Consider the following 21,192-nt stretch of genomic DNA (forward strand, 5'->3'; position numbering starts at 1 on the left):
TGGGCAGAGCTGAATAGGAGAGCTTAATGAAGGTTGAGCTTAAGAGCTAGTGAGCTATGATTGCATGCAAGGGGGCGAATGTTCCCTTTGAAATGACCAGGCCAGAATTTGAGAACTATGTGACAGTGCTAAGAGGTGATTAGGCTCCCCCTTCTAAGGGATTGGTACCTCCATAAAGGGGTGAACTTGGCCCCTAGTCCCACCTTTGCCCCCTTGCCTTCTACCATGTGAAGGCGGAGTGTTCTAATTACCCTCTTTGAGGAAGAACTGTTCAACTGGCCAGTGTCTTGACACAGCACTTCCCAGCTTCTAGAACCGGAGCCAGCAACTTTGTGTTCATTATCATCTGCTCAGTCTGAGGTGCTCAGTCTGAGGTGCTCAGTCTGTTAGGGCAGCATTAAGCCTGCTCGGATAGTAACCAGCAGCTATGGTAACTTGGATGATATCTTCTAAGCTATAGGAGCCAACAGTGCCCTGCCACGTTCGGATACAGCCAACGGTTACAGCTGAAATCAAACAGGCAGCTGGGGTGTGTTAGGGGATAACACGCAGAGGCCAGAGAATGGCCCACAGGTAGAGGCTGCTGGATGGGGCATGGGGTGATGGGTTTCCAAGTGGCACTGTAGTACAGCTGAGCCCCTGGGCTGGAAGTGAGGCTTGCTGGGCCTCAGCTGCCTCTCGGAGGAAGCCAGTCCAGTGAGCCAAACCTTCTCTTACCACCAGCAGAACAGAACGATGACAAAAAACCGAAGTCTCCAGAGTAGCTGGTGTTGACGACCTTGGCCTTGGGCTGTGCAATGAAATGGGAAGGCAGGGGTGAGGCTCTGGAGGACAATCCAAGACTTGTTGCTCACCCCCTTTACCCTTAACCATCTCCTGTCCGTGAATTTTCCTTCCTCCCCGTACTTGCCACAGACATGTGCTGCACATCCTGGCTTCATTCCTATGGAAAATTCCAGACCCTGCCTCCTTCTCTCTGACCCACCCTCACCCACCTAGATCTAACCGACGGAGTGACAGAGTACAGTTCAAACAGAATTGAATCAGCGTGCAGTTTGCTGGTTGGCAAACGTGAAGTCTCTGTGCGACAAAATTGAAGCCTTTATATTCAAGCCCTTATGCAACAAAATACAACCTACTGTAGTGCAGATAATCTGCGAATCAGTCAACAAATCAGTCAGGCATGGCAACTGAGCTTCAGTCACTGCGGGTGATCCGTGGGCGCAAATGGAACGCTGAGCTGGAGACAGTTAAGCCATCTCCCTATGTGCTCAGCTCAGCTCTTTGCCCTCGAGTCTCAGCTAGGCACGCCATAGCGCCGTAGTTCTCAGAAGCCACTCTGGCCCTGAGGCCTATTTAGTTCTAGAACTGTGAACCAAAGCCACTTCGGATGTGTTTGCTGGGTTTGTTGTGGCTTTGCTTTGGTAGGAGTTGGGTGGGAGACAATGTGGCTGGTCAAGGCCACACAGGTTCACCTGGGGTGGGGGTGAGGTGAAGGAGGAATTAGGGAGGGGGAGGCAGCTGGGTTGAGGGAGGAGCCAGTGTGGCAGTGTGTGCCCAGGTGGGGACAGTTTTCTGAAGGATGATGTGTGAGTGAGTCAGAACTCTCCAAAGACAGAGAACCCACAGGCAGTCTGTGTATGTGTTCAGAGAGATTCATGTTAAAGAATTGGCTTTTGAAATGCGGGGTCATTAAATCCGAAATCCACAGGTCAGGCTGGAGAACCAGGTAGAGCTGGTGACTCAGTGGATTCTCACCAAAAGTCTGGAGCCGGGTTCCCTCTTCCTTAGCTGACCTCAGCCTCTTCTCCTGTGGCCTTCCGCTGATTTTGTGAGGGTCACTCCCATTACAGTGGGCCATCCGAGTTAGTCAGTGATGTAACTGTTATTCACACTTAGAAACTACATCTATCTGTCTTCATAGTGCCATTGAGACTGGTGCTTGACAAAACAAATCTGGGCCCTTTGGACTAGCCAAGTTCATACATAATATTAACCAGTACATGTGGGATCTTTCATCCTCCCAGGAGATGCTAACTGATCCCTGTCACTAGTTCCTTCTCCTTTGAGAATCATGATTGTAAGCAACTGAGAATAGAACATTGGTCAGGACTGTGCTAAGGTCAAGGGCTTCACTCTGTGTGGCCAAGAGCATGAGGTTTCTGAACAGGGAGGTCTTGTTTAGCCCTTCATTTTTATCTGTGGTATACACTACCACAAATGTTCTTATTTGTTTGAGCCAGGGTTTTGCTATGTAATCCAGGTTGGTCTTGAACTTGTGATCTTCTGGCCTTTGCTTCCTGAGCACTGGGAGTACAGGCATGTGCCAGTCAGTGCACCTCCCCCCGGAAAATGTGAACTGTTATCTACTATCTGTAACAAGTGATTTTACAAATCAATTTCATCCTATTTTCTGCTCTCACCACAATGAACTGTGAGGGAAAAAAAAGAGATGATAAGCAAGCCAGGAAAGAGTTGGGGTGTTTAAGTAGGATTGTCTTCTCCTCCCCTCCCCAGAAAAAAAATTAGTAATACTGGAGATGTTTGTATGTGAGTATACCGTTAGAAATGAAGAGATCGCCCACCATTAGATGCCAAGTTCTTTAACTACAAATGCATCTTTCAGAACAATGAACTTCTTGTACTGACCTTTTGCCTTCTTATGTCTTTCCCTTAACTATTCTCTAAAATAGAAGACCAAGGATTTGACAGTTTCAGGGTATTACCATTGAACGCTTTCAGGACTTGGGCTGGACATGGACTATTGTGATGTTTTCAGTCCTGGAGGAGAACTAAGGAATTACCCGACAGTGCTGAGATGAGACGTCGAGGCATCAGGAAGCAAAAGGCAGATCATCTGCTTTTAAGTCTCCCCTTGATTCTCCTTTAGTGTTTCCATGCAGACTTTCTCAGTGATGCGCCATGATGGTCCATCTTCAGTTGTCAATCTGACTGGATTTGGAGTCACCTAGGAGGCACGGTCCTGGGTGCAACTAATAAGGGCTTTTCCAGAGAGGATTGATTGAGGAAGGAAGATGCACCCCAAATGTGGGCAGCACCATAGTCAGAAATCATGGGCTAGATATGAAGAAGAAAGGGGACTGAGCTCATCATTCAGCTTGCTGAAAAGAAACCTTTCCTTTTGTCAGATACTTTGTAACTAGAAAGTGATAAATATACTCACTTTTCACCGTCTTGGCTACAAGGGCTTTTCCTGTCCTTTCTGGTGAAGGACATTTGCTTTTCATAAGCTAGTGGCTGTATGTTTGGTGCACAGAGGTGGAGGGCATGTGAGAGACTTGTTCCTCGGCTCTAGGCTCTCACTCATTGGCAGCAAGTTGTAACTATATTTTCAGACTATTTCTTGGGATCATTTGAGAGAGCATGGGGGTATCTGAGGCTGAGTTGCAGGAGGATGGGAAAGAAGACCCAGGTGTGAGAGAGGTGGATGAGCTGTGCTGGAGTCTGCAATGTCTTCCATGGGCCCTCGTTTAGAATGCTTGGTCCCCAGATGTGCTGCTATTTTGGAAAGTTCCGGAGATGTTGGAGGGTGGGGTCTACCTGATAGAAATAGGTCACCAAGTGTGAGCCTTCTCAAAGGTTGACTCTCATATTAGTTCCTGCCTTGCCCTCTCTGCTTCCTGGTCTGCTACAACAGCTTCTCCCTCCGACCACTCCAGTCACCACGAACCAAGCTCTCACTGTGTCTTCCCCGCCTCGAGGACACCTTCTGAAACTGTGGACTGATGTAAAGGCTGAAGTTGTCAACATCGCGTTTTTGGGCTACAGTGACATGGCAGTGACTAATACAAGCTGCTCCTACAAGATTCCAAACTCCCTGCCCTGCGGGGTCCCTCCCTTAAATGTTTCCTTCCAAGTTCTAGCCACAGGAAGGAAGGCCTTCCCTTTCTGGGCTTCCAAGCCCAGCACACCCATCCTCCAATGATGAGAACATACTACTAAGAATTGTGTCGCCCATTCAGAGACACCACAGACTGGGCAGGATCTCTACTGTCCACCAACTCCCAAGGTGTCCCCATTTACGAGGAGGCCCTTATGACTTCAGGGATGTCCCAAATAGTAGATGACTTCAGCAACTTTCGCTCCTCTATTCTCTTCCAGTCTCGCTCTTGAAACTTTTGATCCTTCTGCGTTTGGTGGCTTCCCGGATGTCACCTTCACTGCAGCCAGTCTTTAGTGGATGCTGCGGCACACCTCTCCGCTGGCCAGCCATGGTTCTGAAAGCTTCCCGGGATGTGTGGACTGTAGAATGTTTAACTATAGCCGTGGCCCAGCTCTTGTCAATGACAGGTGTCAGTCAAGCCCAGCTGCAATGTAAAACCCTTGAAGGTGCCATGTGAGGATTTAGACGAGTTACCATCAGTAACTGGCACCTTAGCAAGAGGGTCCCCGAAATGGTCTCTCTCCTTCTCCTTTCTTTCTTCTTCTCTTTTTTCATACTCTTATTCCTTTCTACTTTAGTGTCCTCCTTGGGACAGAAGGGGCTATCCAAATTACCGAATTGTGGTCTAAAAGGGGACCTTGCTTCTGAGAGTCCAGGCAAAGTGTCTGGACTCTAATGAAGGCTCTATCTCCGCCTCCTGTCTTCCTAGCGACATTCCCCACACAACACTTTGTTGTGTCCATATGGACGTTCCTGTCGGTGTCTCCTTTTCCATCTTTTGCTCATTTCTCTCTTGTCTCACCGTGTTCTGAGTTGCTGGTATCACTGAGATGTGAGCAGGGCAGCGGCGTCCAGTCTGAGTGCGGACAGCATTATGTTGACATCGACGCGCCTTTCTTCCCACAGCCTCCACTGCATCGCTTAGCACTTGCTCCTCACTGGGCTGCTTCAGTTTCCTGCTCTCAGATGAGTGCAGAAAAAACATGGCAAGGAGATGTGATAATGTCCCGAGGGCCACAGAGGCCATAGCCAGGGAGAAGCTGGGCTGTAGAAGAGGATTATCTATGAGCACTTTGCAGCATAGGGCTTAGGTTCAAAGCTGCCCCATGGCCTTCCTGTGCTTTATTTTGAAAGTTATTTTTTCAGGACATCTCACTGTTCCTGTCTGTTGCTCAAGATTAGGCAATTGTGTGTCAGGTGTGGTGGCACACACCTATAATTCCAGGACTGGGCAGGATGATGGAATGGTGAGGCTGTGAACTTGAGGCTAGCCTGGGTTGCACAGTGAGACCCCGTCTAGTAACAACAAAAGGCATTGTCTACTAGTTCAAACTTCAAAAGTCTGATTTTTGTGAACAAAAGCAACTCTTCAGAGAAAAGATAATCTTAAAAAAAATCATAACACCTCTCACAAAAAACTGACTCAAAATGAATCATGGATCTAAATGAAAAGAGCAAAACTGATCATCTTCTAGATAACAAATGGAAGAGAAATTTGGGTGACCTCAGTTTACTGATAACATATTAAGAGCATCATTCCGGAGAGGAGGGCGTTGGAGGTTGGACTGTGAGAGACACTATGTGAGGAGGGCATGAAGAGACTAGTCAAACTAGAGGAACACACCTACCCATTTAACTGTGAGCTAGCATCAAAGACAGGCAAATAACTCATCGAACTGGGACCCAAACCTCCCAAACTACTCAAAGCTTGGAGAGGTGACTCACATCTGAAATCCCAACACTTGGGAGACCAAGATAGGATTTCCACAAGTTTAAGACCAGCCTGGACTATGCAGAGTGTGAAACTTTGAAAAACAGTTTGGCACTTTCTTGAAAACCTCCTTTATGATCCAGTAATCAGATTCCTTGTTATTTACCCAAGAAAGTCAGAACTGATGCTCACATAAAATCCTGTAAGGATGTTTAAAGAAGTTCTGTTTATGAGTGGAAAAACTTGGAAGCAAACAAAATGGCCTCAGTTCTTCTACCAGTGAAACAAACTGTGGTACGTCCATACAATGAAATATTATTCACCAGTCCAGAAATCCACCATGGAACACTAGAAAACACATGGAGGAGCTTTGTGTGTGCTGTGCTGAATGACACAAGGCAGCCTGGAAAGGCTGCGCACTTTAGGATTCTTAACAATCTGATCATTGGAAATAGTGAAATTCTGGTGCCAGTAAAAGGATCAATGGCTATGAAAGGTTGCTGGATGGAAGAAGGAGAAGGTGAGGCGCACAAGGCTTTTAGATAGTGAAATGGTTCTATGATGCTCTAATGGGGAACACACAGCATTATACATCTGTCCAAACTCACAGAGAGTAGTGGGCAAGTGTGGGCACTGAACTGGACTTTAGTGATTGATAGTTTATTGGCGTTGTCATACCAGCTGTAACCAACACACCATCTCAGTGCAGGACGTGAATAGCAGAGGTACTTGAGCTTGTGGGGACTCTATGCAGGAGCTTAATTTTTCTGTAAATGTGAAATGGCTTCAAATTGCTCTCTTGCCAGGTCTGGTGGTGCCCACCGTGTAATTTCAGTACTTGTAAATTACTGAGGCAGGAGAATTATATGTTTGAGGCCAACCTGGGCTGCATAGTGGCTTCAAGGCTAGCTTGGGCACCATAGGAAGACTGCCTCAAAAAAGACCAAGGGCTGAAGATCAGCCGGGGTAGAGAATTCACACGTGTGAAGCCCTGTGCCACAAAAAGAAAAATACAATAAATAACAGTGAAATCTACTAATTAAAAAGCCCTTGGTTCTTTAATGTTAGGTCTTGTATTAATTAACAGAAGCATATTCTATAACAGCATATAAATAATTATTTATTTATTTATATTTACATATAAATAAGACAACAAAATGTTCAAACATTTTCTTATCTTAATAAATGTGTTGTTTATTACATGGCTTCTTGTATTATTTTGTTATTAATTCATTCACAAGTTGTCAAACACTCATTATTTTCCAGTCCCCAACACATGTTGAATGAATGAGTCCAGCTGGGAAATCTTCAGCTATGGCTCATTTGGATTTCAGAATACATGGATGTCACCACCAATCCCTCCGATCTTTATAGCTAAGGCTGCCCCAGCTTCCATGAACAGGGCTTATTTACAACTTCTGTGGTGTGGCCTGGTAGGAAGTTTAGAGGCTGTATATTTTCTTTCTGTTTTTGCTGTTGTGTTATTTCCTAAGAATTTCACTTTGCCCGAGTTGGTCTCCAGCTCATGGCAATCCTCCTGATACTGGGATTAGAGGAGTGAGCCACCACACCTCGCTCCGAGACTTCCATCTTCTTCGTAACAAATCAGCCCAGGACAGGACCCAAAGTGAGTCATTCAGAAAGCTGCCACTTTCCCAGGACAGGGTTTCTCAAAGCACTTCTAACCTCGTCCTACCCAAGGCTCAGAAGCACAGAACTGGGGTGCTGAAAGAGTGGCAGAGTTGGAGGATGATGCAGGGGAGTGCCATGAAATGCTGTCTTCTGGGGGTGGCTCAGTCACTGAGTTCACCAGCCCACGGCAGCTGTGGTGTGCTGCATAAGTGCAGCACAGGACCAAGCGCGTAACTATTCCAGCTTGTAACTACCCGCTAAGGAACTCTAGGCAGTGGGTGGCTGATGGGGAAGGGAGAGACGTTTTTCTTTAGGAGTGTGGCCCCTGCTCCAGTGGCCCCCACACCCACATGGGAACACAAATGGGCAGCACTAATGAGACTTAGTAGGTTAAAAAAATAAAAAGAGGGCATGAAGTTAGGAGGAGGAAGTGTAGATGTGCTGGAGAGGGGATTCCCGGGGGGCTGCAGGGGATGGGTATGATCAAAAATACATTGTGTGCATTTATACAAAATTCTCAAAAAAAATAATTATAAATAAATAAAAGAGAAGAAAAGAGCTGCGCAATGAGCTAGTTCCCAGCAGTATCCAACCTGACTCCAGTCTTTGGCTCTGCGGACCAGACCTAATCGGGACCCTTCGTCAGACTTTGACTGGGAACCTAAGCTGTTTATCTCCCAGGTTCTTTATCAAAGCCCCATAGCGACTGCAATCCAAGCAGACCGGATCCTCTGTCTCCACAGATGAAACAAGATTACGTCTCACTGGTTCTGTTTTGAATCTTTAACTAAAACCTTGGCTCAGCTGAGAGCTGGCTGCAGAATCTCTAACTTCAACCCAGGGAAGGATCAACACGTATCTCAAGACTGGTGACAAAAGAGTCTGTCTTCACCTGCAGCTGTTCCAGTTGATGTCAGAAAGGACCTCCTCAGTGCCAACCATGCCGTGACACACCCTTGCATGGGGGGGTGGGGCGGCAGCGGGTTGGAGGAGCCTTTCTGATAGGTCGGGTTGTACTCCGAAGCCACCACTCACATGCCCCGACTCCCACCCCCCCCCCCACCCCACCCCCCACCCCGGCAGGTTATGAGTGACGTGGATGATGCTTGTTTCCTGTGTTCTAGTGTTCCAGGGGAGCGAGGGTATGGGAGAACATAAATGCAAAGATGCTGAACATCTGTCTTTATTTATAAGGCTCAATTTCAGCTCCTAGCAAGAGGGTGGCAGGCTGATGGTTAGTGAATTCTAAGAATAATGTGAAAGTTGTGGCGATCCACTCTCTCTTCCGGGCCTGTCTCTGGCCAGGCTCTGGTAGCCTTCTCCCCTCTGGCTAGACATCTAATCCTCCTCTATCCCTCTCCAGCATCTCTCTCTCTCTCTCTCTCTCTCTCTCTCTCTCTCTCTCTCTCTCTCTCTCTCTCTCTCTCTGGAGCTTGAACCCAGGGCCTTGCTATGCTAGGCAAACTACCTCCCACTGAGCTCTTTCCCCAGCTCTTGGTTTTTAGAGACAGGTTTCTCCATGTAGTTCAAGACGGCCTTGAACTCACAGTCCCCCGCCTCCACCACCCAGCTGTGCTCCACCACACCTGGCATGTTCTCTGTCTTTTTGATGGCTCACTTTGGGCCCTCGGAAACCCTGTTCATTCACTCAACAATCCTCTGAGTATCTTCAAGTGTGTGAAGCCCTGGCCACAAATAACTCCACCAGCCCTATAGTCCCTAGTCTCATGAGCCTGCAGAGAGACAACTAACAATCATAAGTACAATGAGGATTTCAAAAGGGAGGGGCAGGGCACTGGAAAGTTGGGCGGCACCAGCCTGTGGCTTTCAGAGAAAGCATAACAGAGGCTGTGACATTTGACAAGAAAAGGGTGGGCCTCCTGAGATGCTGGGAAGGTGTCAGCCAGGTACCCCCTCCTCTCCCACACTGCTCCTGGGGTTGCAGTCTTGGACAGCTCACCCCACCACTCTCCATAGAGCCCTGCAATACCTTTCTGTGGCCCTTCACCCTCGAGGCTACCCTAAAGACTGAAGACTTGCTGTCTGCCTTTCCCCTTCACAGCCACGGGCAGCGTACGCTCCCAGAGCACATGCTCCATGACTGCCATGCAGCCCAGCAGCCCAGATCTTTGTGCTGCTCCTTACATTCAGGTTTTCTTTTCCCCATCTTCAAAAGTCATTCTTATCCTTCAAGACTCAAAGAGTATTTGATTCTCACAAATAATGGTAATTTTCCTTCTGTGCTGAAACATCTTTCATTCTCCCGCGCTATTTTGGAAGTTGGTTTGCACATCTTTGGAGCGCAAGACCCTTGGCGACAGAAACCTCATTGCTTCTCCCAGCACCCAGTACCCCATATACCACGAGCACCTAGTGCCTAGCACTGGTTCCAGCACCCAGCATCTGGAATCCAGCACCAGGATCCAGCATGAGCACCAACTTTTAGCACATAGGTGATGTGAAAAGAGCCAGTTTTCAGTGAATTGAATTAAGCTGAATGAATGACTTTCCTAATCCAATTAGGAACCCAGGAGATGCTTCCTTTACTAAGAAATCATCACTCTGGACTTACAACTCTTCGAGTGTGAGGCAGCTGTCAGTGTTCCCCGTGGAATTAAAAATGACTCTCCTGTAATTGCTAGGGCATTAACCTATGGAATTTAGTATGGCATAAAGAGTTACACTGACAGTTTCTAAACTTGAGCTGTCTGAGGAAGATTAAGGAAAGTCAGTCAAACGTCAGCATGTTGGCAAGAATAACAGGAAGACAAAGAATGTGGTTTACTGAGGCCAGGTCTCCACGTGGCTGGCAGCCTTGGTGGCTTTCCTCTGGTGACGTGGTAGAGCCTGACAGGACATCATCTTCCTCTCACAAGACGCGTGCTCAAATACCCAAGAATATCGGTACATGGAGGCTTTTCACACACGGACTCAGTTGAGAACCCTCAGAATAAGATGAGGGAGACAGAAGCAGCTCAGGGATCAGGGTGGTTTGTTTCCGCAGCTATTTATTGGTTGTGCCTGAGACACACACACACACACACACACACACACACACACACACACACACACATCCTCTTCCCAACCAGTTCCCTTCTATTTTCCTGTCTCCTCCCTCTCCCACCCCAACCCAGGGGTTTGTAATCTGTGTATGTTACCACTGGGGTTGCTTTGTCAGCTTACATGGACTCACCTGTGTTAAGCTATCCATTCATTTGTTCTCAGAACAAGGGCTTAAACAAGATCATAAAATGCCATTTCTTTGCAGAGCTGGAGAGACCTCTGGGTCTCATGCTTGCTGCATGAGGTAGCTTGAAGCAGAGTTTAATCAGGTTGAGTATTTTTAGTCCTGGAAACTAATAGTGATGGTGTTGGGGGTAACTGAGGTCTGTGATTGTGTATTTGATTTTTTTTAAAACAATCTTTCTAATACACACAATGAAAATCATAAGACTTTGAACCTGAAGATTATTTAGTTGTATTTCATGATTTTTGTCTTCAATCTCCACTATGATTAGGTTTAACCTATTCTCTAAGTTGTCTGGCAATGCCTTTGACCCATGAGTAAATTAAGTATATATTGTTTAACTTGTCCATTGGGGGAGATTTTACCTACATCTTCTTTTTTTCCCTTTCTCCTTTAGTCCATAAACACCTAGTCACAAGTTGCACAAATCATTTATTTTTGTAAAGGCAGAGAAGGGTATAGGGACGTGGTTTTTGTGATGTGGGCATGGGAGAAGGGACAAGGAGTTGGGAACTAGTCCACTGCCTCCACAGCCCTGATAGGACTATGGTATCTGCAGTGGGACTCTGTGGAAGAGGTGGGCAAGGGTCCAGGGGAGCTGAGGGATGGGGAGCTCTAAACTGAGAGCTTGCCCCACAAAACATTTCAATGTGTGGCAGGGGCTCAGGGAAGATGAGGGGCCTTGGAGAGGGAACAGCGGAACTCAAGTTAGTGAAGACAGATGGGTGGGGTCATCACGGTGAGGGAATGAGAGACAGGAAAAGTAGGTTAAAGGCATCAGTAAAAGGCTCTCCCTGAGACCCCCCAGGGAGAGGTGGGGGCCAGCTTGCCTGTTAATTTAACATTAAATTGGGATGGAAGTTGGAAAGGACAACGTTATTTCGAGGGATGATTTCTCAGCCTCTCAGGACTGTGTAAGAGAAGCCGGGAGCCTGGACCCTTCACCAGTCATAGCGACTGGACATTTGTGCGTGGGAGTCCTCAGATCCCTGGATAGCCCAGTGAGGACGCCTCTCTGCCCTTCATCCCCGACCCACAGATGCCTCCTGCTGTCGAAATTCCAGAGGACGTGGCTACCAGAATTGGGACGTCTCCCGTTACCATTCATCATTAGACGTTGCTACCTCACTTTCATCCAGGTTGTTGTAGTCCTCTAGTTCTTCCTGGTTCCCCCATTAAGTGGTTTCGGGAGCACTGGAGGATGTGAGCCCTGTCCCAAACATGACAGACTACTGGCTGAGTCCCGGACAGTCGTCCATTTCTCCCAAATTCCACTTGGGGCAGAGCACATCTCCTGGTAAATCTTTTTTTTTTTTTTTTTTTTTTTTTGGTTTTTCGAGACAGGGTTTCTCTGTGTGGTTTTGGTGCCTTTTCTGGATCTCGCTCTGTAGACCAGGCTGGCCTCGAACTCACAGAGATCCACCAGGCTCTGCCTCCCAAGTGCTGGAACTAAAGGTGTGCTCCACCACCGCCCGGCTACCTCCTGGTAAATCTTGAGGGCACCATCCCCAGTGTTGGAGTAGGAGATGACAGTGGACACAGAAAAGGTCTGGCAGTTGCTTCCAGCAGCCACAGGTTCCATGTTCCCAGTCAGGTCATGCATTATTCCAAACAGGTCCACGAAGCCGCCAGACATTCCCAACATCTGGAAGGGAGAGCCAGCCCCAGCCTACATCCTGCTGTTGACAGGCCTGATTGCAGGCATGTTGCCATCTGTGATGCTAAGGAAGGGGCTGTATCCAAAGCTACCTGACAACATGTGTTTCAGATGCTGGTAGTGAATTATGAAGGGGTCCATCAGGAACATCCTCAGGCTCCACGTCCCTCATGAAGCAGAACATCCTGATCCTGGCAGTTGCCTTCAGCGGTCAGAGGACCCTACCCAGTTCCTGACTTGGGCTCACCAGCCCATCCAGCTAGCCTCTTCACCGGGCACTGCAGGAGCAGAGTTGCAGCTGGGGATGCAGGAATTTGACTCTGAGGAAGCTACCCTCCTCCTGCATGCCTCCTGCCTCAGCTGCCACCTCCATACCCCTGCCTCAGCTTTTTACCTATATCTTCTTGTTAATTTATTTGTAATTTAATTCTGTTTGGTCCAGAATATCTTATATAGGGCTTTCATCTTGAAATTCATTGAGCCGTGTTTGCAGGTCCCACCCAAGGCCAACCCTGGTGAATCATTGTGTTCTCTTAGCAATAATGTAGATTTCACAGTTGGGTTCTGGGGCTGTCAATGAGGCAGATGATGTTATTTGGGTCTTCTATTTTCTTATCAAAATTTTCCATCTATATGCTCAGTCAACTAATGACAGAATGGTGTGGCCACCTACCCACGGTTACAGCTGCATCTGTTCTTCCTGTCAGTTCTGTAAGTTTTACTCCAGGCATCTTTGAGCTCTATGCTCAAGATACCACATGCATATTTGGCATCTCCCTGTGATATATGGATATTTTCTTCATTGGTGGTATACTGATCTGAAGCAATGTATTTCTTTATCTCAGGTAAACTACGTGTCTTCAAGTCTATTTTGTCTTAAACTAACACAGCCACTCCAGCCTTCCTGTAATTAGTGTTGGCGTTGCATATCTTTATCTCTCCCTGTCCTTTTGTCTCTGCCCAGGCGTGCATCTCTGGTGAACAGAGTATACTTGGGTCTTGCTCCTCCCACCGGGTCGGTTTAGCCTTTCCTTGAATTGAAATTCTTTGTCTGTTTACATTTAATGAAATTATTGCTGTGACTGGATTTAGTCCTGGTATTTCATCGTGTGTGTGTGTGTGTGTGTGTGTGTGTGTGTGTGTGTGTAGTGAAGATTCAGTGTACACGTGTATTCAGGTGCATATGGAGGCCAGAGGAATACCTTAGGTGTCATTCCTCAGGTACCATCTACCTTCTGGTTTTTAAGACACAGTCTCTTACTGGCCCAGAACTTGCCAAGCAGGCCAGACAGGCTGGCTATGAGTCTTAGAGATCTTCCCGTGTAGCTGAAGTTTTCCTGTGTCCAACCTGGCCCATGGTCAGGACAAATCTCTCCCACTTGCCAGTGCTGCAGCTGCTTGGACCCAAGTAAACACACTGAGGTTTATATAATTAAATAGGCTTGGATAATTGAAACTGCATGGCTCAGGCCTACCACTATCTCTTACATTTAAACTAACCCATAATTCTTATTTATGTTTAGCTACGTGGCTTGGGACCTTTTCTCAGTTCTGCCTTCACAGCTTGCTTCCTCCGTGTCTGGCTAGTGACTCCTGACTCAGCCTTCCTTTACCCAGAATTCTCCCCTCTGCTTATTCCACCTATACTATACTTCCTGCCTGGCTACTGACCAATCAGCGTTTTATTTATCAACTAAATCAGAGCAATACACATTCACAGCATACAGAAAGACATCCCCAGCATTCCTGTCTCTGCCTCCAGAGTGCTAGGATGTGCCACTATGCCTGGCTTTTAAAAAATAGGTTTTAGAAATCAAACTCAGGTATTCATGCTTGAAAGGCAAGTACTTTATGGGCTGAGCTACCTCTTCAGCTCCTGAAGATTTTTTTTTTTTTACTATGCAATCCCTTTGTAATCACTTATTCTATTGGTATTTTTGCTGTATCTTTGCATCATCTATTAATGAGTTGTCTTAAAAAAGGTAGAAATTAGGCTGGGCGGTGGTGGTGCACACCTTTAATCCCAGCACTCGGGAGGCAGAGCCAGGTGGATCTCTGTGAGTTCAAGGCCAGCCTGGTCTACAGAGCGAGGTCCAGGAATGGCACAAAACTACACAGAGAAACCTTGTCTTGAAAACAACAGCAACAACAAAAAAGGTAGAAATTATCGAGAAAGACACCCAACATTGACTTGTGGCTTCCACACATATGTGCATGTACACTGGATTACAGGTATGAATAAATACGCACACACACACAGAGAGACAGAGAGACAGAGAGAGAGAGGCAAACAAAATCCTGTGAGTCCCCAGGGCAGACCACAGTCAACATGACTGTTTCACCAGTAACTGACCCCATGTACAATGGTGTTCCCATAATATTAGAGCTGAAAAATTCCCATTGCTTCATGATGTCATAGCTGTCCTGACATCATAGCTCATAGTTAGTGTTTGTGGAAGTGGTTCTGTGAACAAACCTCCCGTAGTGCCAGTCATATGAAAGTATAGCTATGCAATCAGACGCAGCCCAGAATACTTGATAGCAGTAATAGAACACTACACTATTGGCTTATGTTCATACTGTAACTCTTAATCACTATTTTAGTCACTGTTTTAGGGTGTACTTTTTCTACTTACTAAAGAGGTTTACTATAAACATTGTGCTCTACTATACCAGCATCATCACATATATCTTGTCTTTACTCCATCTCTGGCCTTCATCAAGAAGCAACATGGAGTGATTGACAGGACTGCTTAGGTTCGGGTGAGTGTAGTCTAGGATGCTGAACGAAGAAATCAGCTAATGACACACTTTTTCAGGAAGCATTCCCATCACTAAGTTCTGTACAACTGTGTATGAGGAACACACTATTGCCAAACTGCCTGAGTGGAAGGAAAAAATGGGAATAAGGAAGAGGTGAGAGCAGTCAAGAGGCTCTTTGACCAGAGACCTATTTTCTAGACAGAGTAGTCTGAACACTTCCTCAAGGGTTAAGAGGTTGACCAGATGGCCCATGGCACATTGGTTCCCCACCCCCACCCCTTTAGTTGCTTATTTTGCTTTTAGTAACTGTTGGGAACAAACAAGTGACTATCTTGAGGGTTTGGCCTCTTTATAACCAGCTGAGCTTGTTATTCTGAGGATGTCCCTTATGATGTCATTGTGATTCAGGTCTTCAAGTTTTTTGAGGTGAGGACAGCCAGTTAAGTTACACTAGAGTCACTTCTTACAGCAGCATAAATTATAGTATCAGCAGATAGGATTCTGTGAGTGCCAGCTGGGGAGACAGCCTGCCATTGCAGGACATGGTGCTTGGGGGATGACCAAAAGAGCAGACGCAGTTTGCAGACTCAAGAGCATTGTGCTTTACTGTGAGGAATCGGAGATATTAGAACAATCTTGTGTACAGACATCAGCAAATGCCCCAGATTGAAAGCAATTGCACCTTGCAGTGGAAACATAGGGAATGAGCAGGTTATGGCTGTTGCAGGAGAAGAAATATAAAAGAAATTTAAAAATGGGATGCAGGAAAGTGGGTGAGAGAGGTTATTACACGTGAGTGAGGAGAGTGCATGGGGACACTAAATACTGTCTAGTTGTTATTGTGCCAATGCTCCCATGTAATATCCCAGCTCTGTGAGCTTAGCTCTTTCCTTCCAGCTCATGCACAAAGCATATTGTCTTTGTCATCCTTCTTGTTGGTTCAGCCCTTACTGCTGACACTTTTTCATGTCACCCTCACAGGCAAGTGTTGTGTAGGTGGCACTCGTCTCTCATTTCTGCCTTTCATAGTCATTCTGGAATTACTGGGGTGGTTTCTTAGATCTAGCTTCTTTCAGGTAGTTACCCTCTACTGCCCCGGCATATCATTTCTGGAGCACATGCCCACCTTCCATCCCCATCCTCATAGTGGGTATCAGAATCCAAGGGGTGCTCACGTTCCTTGAATAAAATGACTTATTCCATAGAATCTACATACACTCTCTCATGAATTTCAAAGTGTTTCTAGATGACTTACCAGTTCTAATAGAGTGTCTTAGTCAGGGTTTCTATTGCTGCAACAAAACACCACGGCCAAAAAGCAAGTTAGAAGGAAAGGGTTTATTTGGCTTACACTTCCATATCACTGTTCATTATCAAAGGAAGTCAAGACAGCAACTAAATCAGGGCAGGAACTGGAGGCAAGGGCTGCTGTAGAGACCATGGAGGGATGCTGCTGACTGGCTTGTTCATCATGGCTTGCTAAGTCTGCTTTCTTATAGAACCCAGGACCACTAGCCTGGGGATAGCACCACCCACAATGGGCTGGGCCCTCCCCCATCAATCAGAAATTAAGAAAATGCCCTACAGTTCTAGAACAAAAAGAAGCAAACTCACCCAAGAAGGAGTAGATGACAGGAAATAATCAAACTGAGGGCTGAAATCAATAAAATAGAAACAAAGAGAACAATGCAAAGAATCACTGAAACAAAGAGTTGGTTCCTTGAGAAAATCAACAAGATAGACAACCCTTATCCAAACTAACTGAAAGGCAGAGAGAGACTATCCAAATAAACAAAATCAGAAACAAAAAGGGAGACATAACAACAGAAACTGAGGAAATCCAGAGAATCATCCGGTCATATTTCAAACACCTGTACTTCACAAAATTGGAAAATCTAAAAGGAATGGACAATTTTTGGATAGGGTACCACATACCAAAATTAAATCAAGACCAGATAAACAATTTAAATAGACCTATAGCCCCTAAGGTAATAGAAGTAGTCATTAAAAGTCTCAACCAAAACAAAAAACAAAAAATCCCAGGGCAAGATGGTTTCAGCACAGAATTCTACTGGAATTTCAAAGAAGAGTTAATACCAATACTCTTCAAATTGTTCCAAACAGTAGAAACAGAAGTAGCATTATCAAATTCTTTTTATGAAGCTACTGTCACCCTGATACCCAAACCACATAAAGAAGCAACCAAGAAAGAGAATTACAGACAAATCTCCCTCATGAACATTGATGCAAAAATATCCAATGAAGTACTGGCAAACTGAATCCAAGAACACACCAAGAAAATCATTTACTATGATCAAGTAGGCTTTATCCCAGAGACTCAGGAATGGTTCAACATAAGAAAATCTATCAATGTAATCCACCATATAAATAAACTGAAAGAAAAAAAAGCCACAAGACCATCTCATTAGATGCTGAAAAAGTCTTTGGCAAAATCCAACACCCCTTCATGACAAAAGTCTTGGAGAGATCAAGGATTCAAAGAACATACCTAAACATAATAAGAGCAATATACAGCAAGCTGACAGCCAACATCAAATTAAATGGAGAGAAACTCAAAGAGATTCCACTAAAACCAGGAACAAGACAAGGCTGTCCATTCTCCCCACATCTATTCAATATAGTACTTGTAATTCTAGCTAGAGCAATAAGACAACAAAAGGAGGTCAAGGGGATAAAAATTGGTAAGGAAGAAGTCAAACTCTTGCTATCTGCAGATGATATGATAGTATACATAAGTGACCCCAAAAATTCTACCAGGGAATTCCTATAGTTGATAAACACCTTCAGTAATGTGGCTGGATACACGGCTAACTAAAAGAACTTTAAGTCTTTGAAAAAAGAAATTGAAGAACATATCAGAAAATGGAATGATCTCCCATGTTCATGGATAAGTAGGATTAACATAGTAAAAATGGCAATCTTACCAAAAGCAATCTACAGATTCAATGCAATCCCCATCAAAATCCCAACACAATTCTTCACAGACCTTGAAAGAACAATACTCAACTTCATATAGAAAAATAAAAAACCCAGGATAGCTAAAGCAATCCTTTATAATAAAGGAATTTCTGGAAGTATCACCATCCCTGACTCAAGTTCTACTGTAGAGCTATAGTAATAAAAACAGCTTGGTATTGGCATAAACAGACACATGGATCAATGGAATTGAATTGAAGACCCTGACATAAATCCACACACCTATGAACACCTGATTTTTGATGAAGAAGTCAAAATTGTACAATGGAAAAAAGAAAGCATCTTTAACAAATGGTACTGGCGTAACTGGATGTCGGCATGTAGAAGAATGCAAATAGATCCATATCTATCACCATACACAAAACTCAAGTCCAAGTGGATCAAAGACCTCAACATAAATCCAGTTACACTGAACCTGACTGAAGAGAAAGTGGGAAGTAGCCTTGAATGCACTGGCACAGGAGACTATTTCCTAAATATAACACCAGTAGCATAAACACTAAGATCGACACTTAATAAATGGGACCTCCTGAAACTGTTTCTGCAAGGCAAAGGACACAGTCAATAAGACAAAACAGAAACCTACAGAATGGGAAAATATCTTCACCAACCCCCACATCTGAGAGAGGGCTGATCTCCAAAATATATAAAGAACTCAAGAAACTAGACATGAAAATACCAACTGATCCAATTTTAAAAATGGGGTACAGATTTAAATAGATAACTCTCAATAGAAAAAGAATCTAAAATGGCTAATAGACATTTAAGGAATTGCTCAACATCTTTAGTCATCAGGGAAATGCAAATCAAAATGACTCTGAGATACCACCATACACCTGTCAGAATGGATAACATCAAACACACTGATGACAGCTTATGTTGGAGAGGATGTGGAGTAAGGGAACACTCATCCACTGCTAGTGGGAGTGCAAACTTGTACAGCCACTTTGGAAATCAGTATGGCAATTTCTCAGAAAATTGGGAATCAATCTACCTCAAGACTCAGTGATACTACTCTTGGGCATATACCCAAAGGATGCTAAATCATACCACAAGGACACTTGCTCAACTATTATTCATAGTAGGCAGAACCTGAAAACAACCTAGATACCCCTCAACTGAAGAATGGATAAAGAAAATGTGTACATATACACAATGGTGTATTACTCAGCTGTAAAAAACAATGATATCATGAAATTTGCAGGTAAATTAATGGAACTAGAAAAAAAATCACCCTGAGTTAGGTAACTCAGACCCAGAAAGACAAATATGTTATGTACTCACTCATAAGTGGATATTTAGATGTAATAACCAGTCTACAATCCACAGTCCTAGAGAGACTAGGTAACAAGGAGGACCCTAAGAGAGACACATGGATTGCCCTGGAAAGGGGAAATAGTTGAGATCACCTGGGTAAACTGGAGGTGTGGGAGTGTTGAGGGGAGGGGATGGAAGATGGGAACATGAGGGATCAGGATGGTCGAGTTGGGGGATGGAAGGAGAGGGAGAGCAACAAAAGAGATATCTTGATAGAGGGGGCCATTATGAGGTTAGGGAGAAACCTGTAGCAGGGTAACTCCCAGGAATCCACAAGGATGACCCCAGCTAAGACTCCTAACAATAGTGGAGAGGGTGCCTGAACTGGCCTTCTCCTGTAAATAGATTGGTGACTACCCTAATTGTCATCCTAGAACCTTCATCCAATAACTGATGGAAGCAGATGCAGAGGTCCACCACTAAGCACTGGGTGGAGCTCCGGGAGTCCAGTTGAAGAGAGGGAGAAGGGATTATATAAGCAATGGGGGGGGGGTCAAGATCATGAAGGGGAAACCCACAGAGACAGCTGACCCAAGCTCCTAGGAGCTTACAGACTCTAGACAAACAACTAGGGAGCTTGTATGGGACTAACCTAGGCCCTCTGCATGTGGGTGACAGCTATGTGGCTTGGTCTGTTTGTGGGGCCCCTAGCAGTGAGATCAAGACCTGTCCCTGTCACATGAGCTGGCTTTTTGGAACTTATTTCCTATGGTGGGATGCCTCACTCAGCCTTGATGCAGTGAGGAGGCGCTTGGTCCTGTCTTACTTGATATACCATGCTTTGTTGACTCCCCTGGGAGGCTTTACCCTTTCTGAGGGGTGGATAGGGAGTTGTAGAAAGGAAGTGGGGGGAGGAAACAGGAGGAAAGGAGGGAAGGGAAACTGGTTGGTAGGTAAAAATAAATAAAATAATTAAGTAAAAAAAGAAATTGCCCTAGAGATGGATCGTATGGAAGCATTTTCTCAATTGAGATTCCCCCTTTCAGATAGTTCTGGCTTGTGTAAAATTGACATAAAACTACCCAGTACACATCATGTCAACACAGTAAATAGTTGTTATGGTGAACTTTTTAGGGAATCACGACAGGAAAAACAGACTTTACATCTTCATACAGACACAATTTGTTTTTCAGATTTTTCCATCCACACTGGTAGAACTGGAGGGTCAACTCCATTATGTTTACCTCCCTGTGGTTTGCTATGGATGCTGTCACCCATGGTTACTGTAACTATTGGAAACAGCCTCTAACCTGCTGGCTGCAGTTAATGAACTGAAGATTCTCAGGCCATGTTTTCAGCCATCAGATTTTCATTTGCCTGTAAGGAAATAAGGAACATTTTATTCATTTGATTTAAAAAATATATTTTATATTAAATTACTTGTAAATGTGTAAGTCTGTGTAGGTATGTGCATGTGAGTGCAGGTACCCAAGGAGGCCAGAAGAGGGAGTCAGATCCCCTGGAACTGGAGTTAAAAGTGGTTTCAAGTCACCTGACATGGGTGCTGAGAACTGAATTCTGGCCCTCTGGAAGAGTGAATAGGAAGCACTCTTAACCATGAGCCCTCTCTCCAGCCCCTCTCAAATCAATCTTAAGCTTTACAACAATCCTTGAAATATAAGAGCTGCCATTCCTATCTCAGGATTGAGGTCACTGAAGCTCACAGGTCCAGTCATGCACTCAAGGTTGATAGATAGTGAGGAGGACCTGAACCCTTATTGCCTGAGATCAGGTTCATGTAAGGCATTCTTGATCTGGAATCTGTGGTCTACCAAACAAAGTACAAGGATGGACTGTATCTCACTGGCTTCATGGAACCATGCATAAGAGTTGGTGTCCATGTGCTCAAGTCCACCTTTCCAGAGGAAGTGTCCATCCACATCAGTCAAATTCTCCAGGGATCTGTGGCTTCAGATGAAGCAGTGTGGGGGAGGGGGTCTGAAGAGATGTCTCAATGGTTAAGA

The 21,192-nt window shown here is 45.2% G+C and overlaps 1 pseudogene; it reads right to left on the minus strand.

Moving 5' to 3' along the window:
- Nucleotides 1–11,435: 11,435 nt before the first annotated feature.
- Nucleotides 11,436–12,335, minus strand: LOC118590905 (annotated as a pseudogene).
- Between the last annotated feature and the right edge of the window lie 8,857 nt (nt 12,336–21,192).

Source organism: Onychomys torridus, chromosome 9 (genome assembly GCF_903995425.1).
Source record: "Onychomys torridus chromosome 9, mOncTor1.1, whole genome shotgun sequence".
Taxonomy (NCBI): domain Eukaryota; kingdom Metazoa; phylum Chordata; class Mammalia; order Rodentia; family Cricetidae; genus Onychomys; species Onychomys torridus.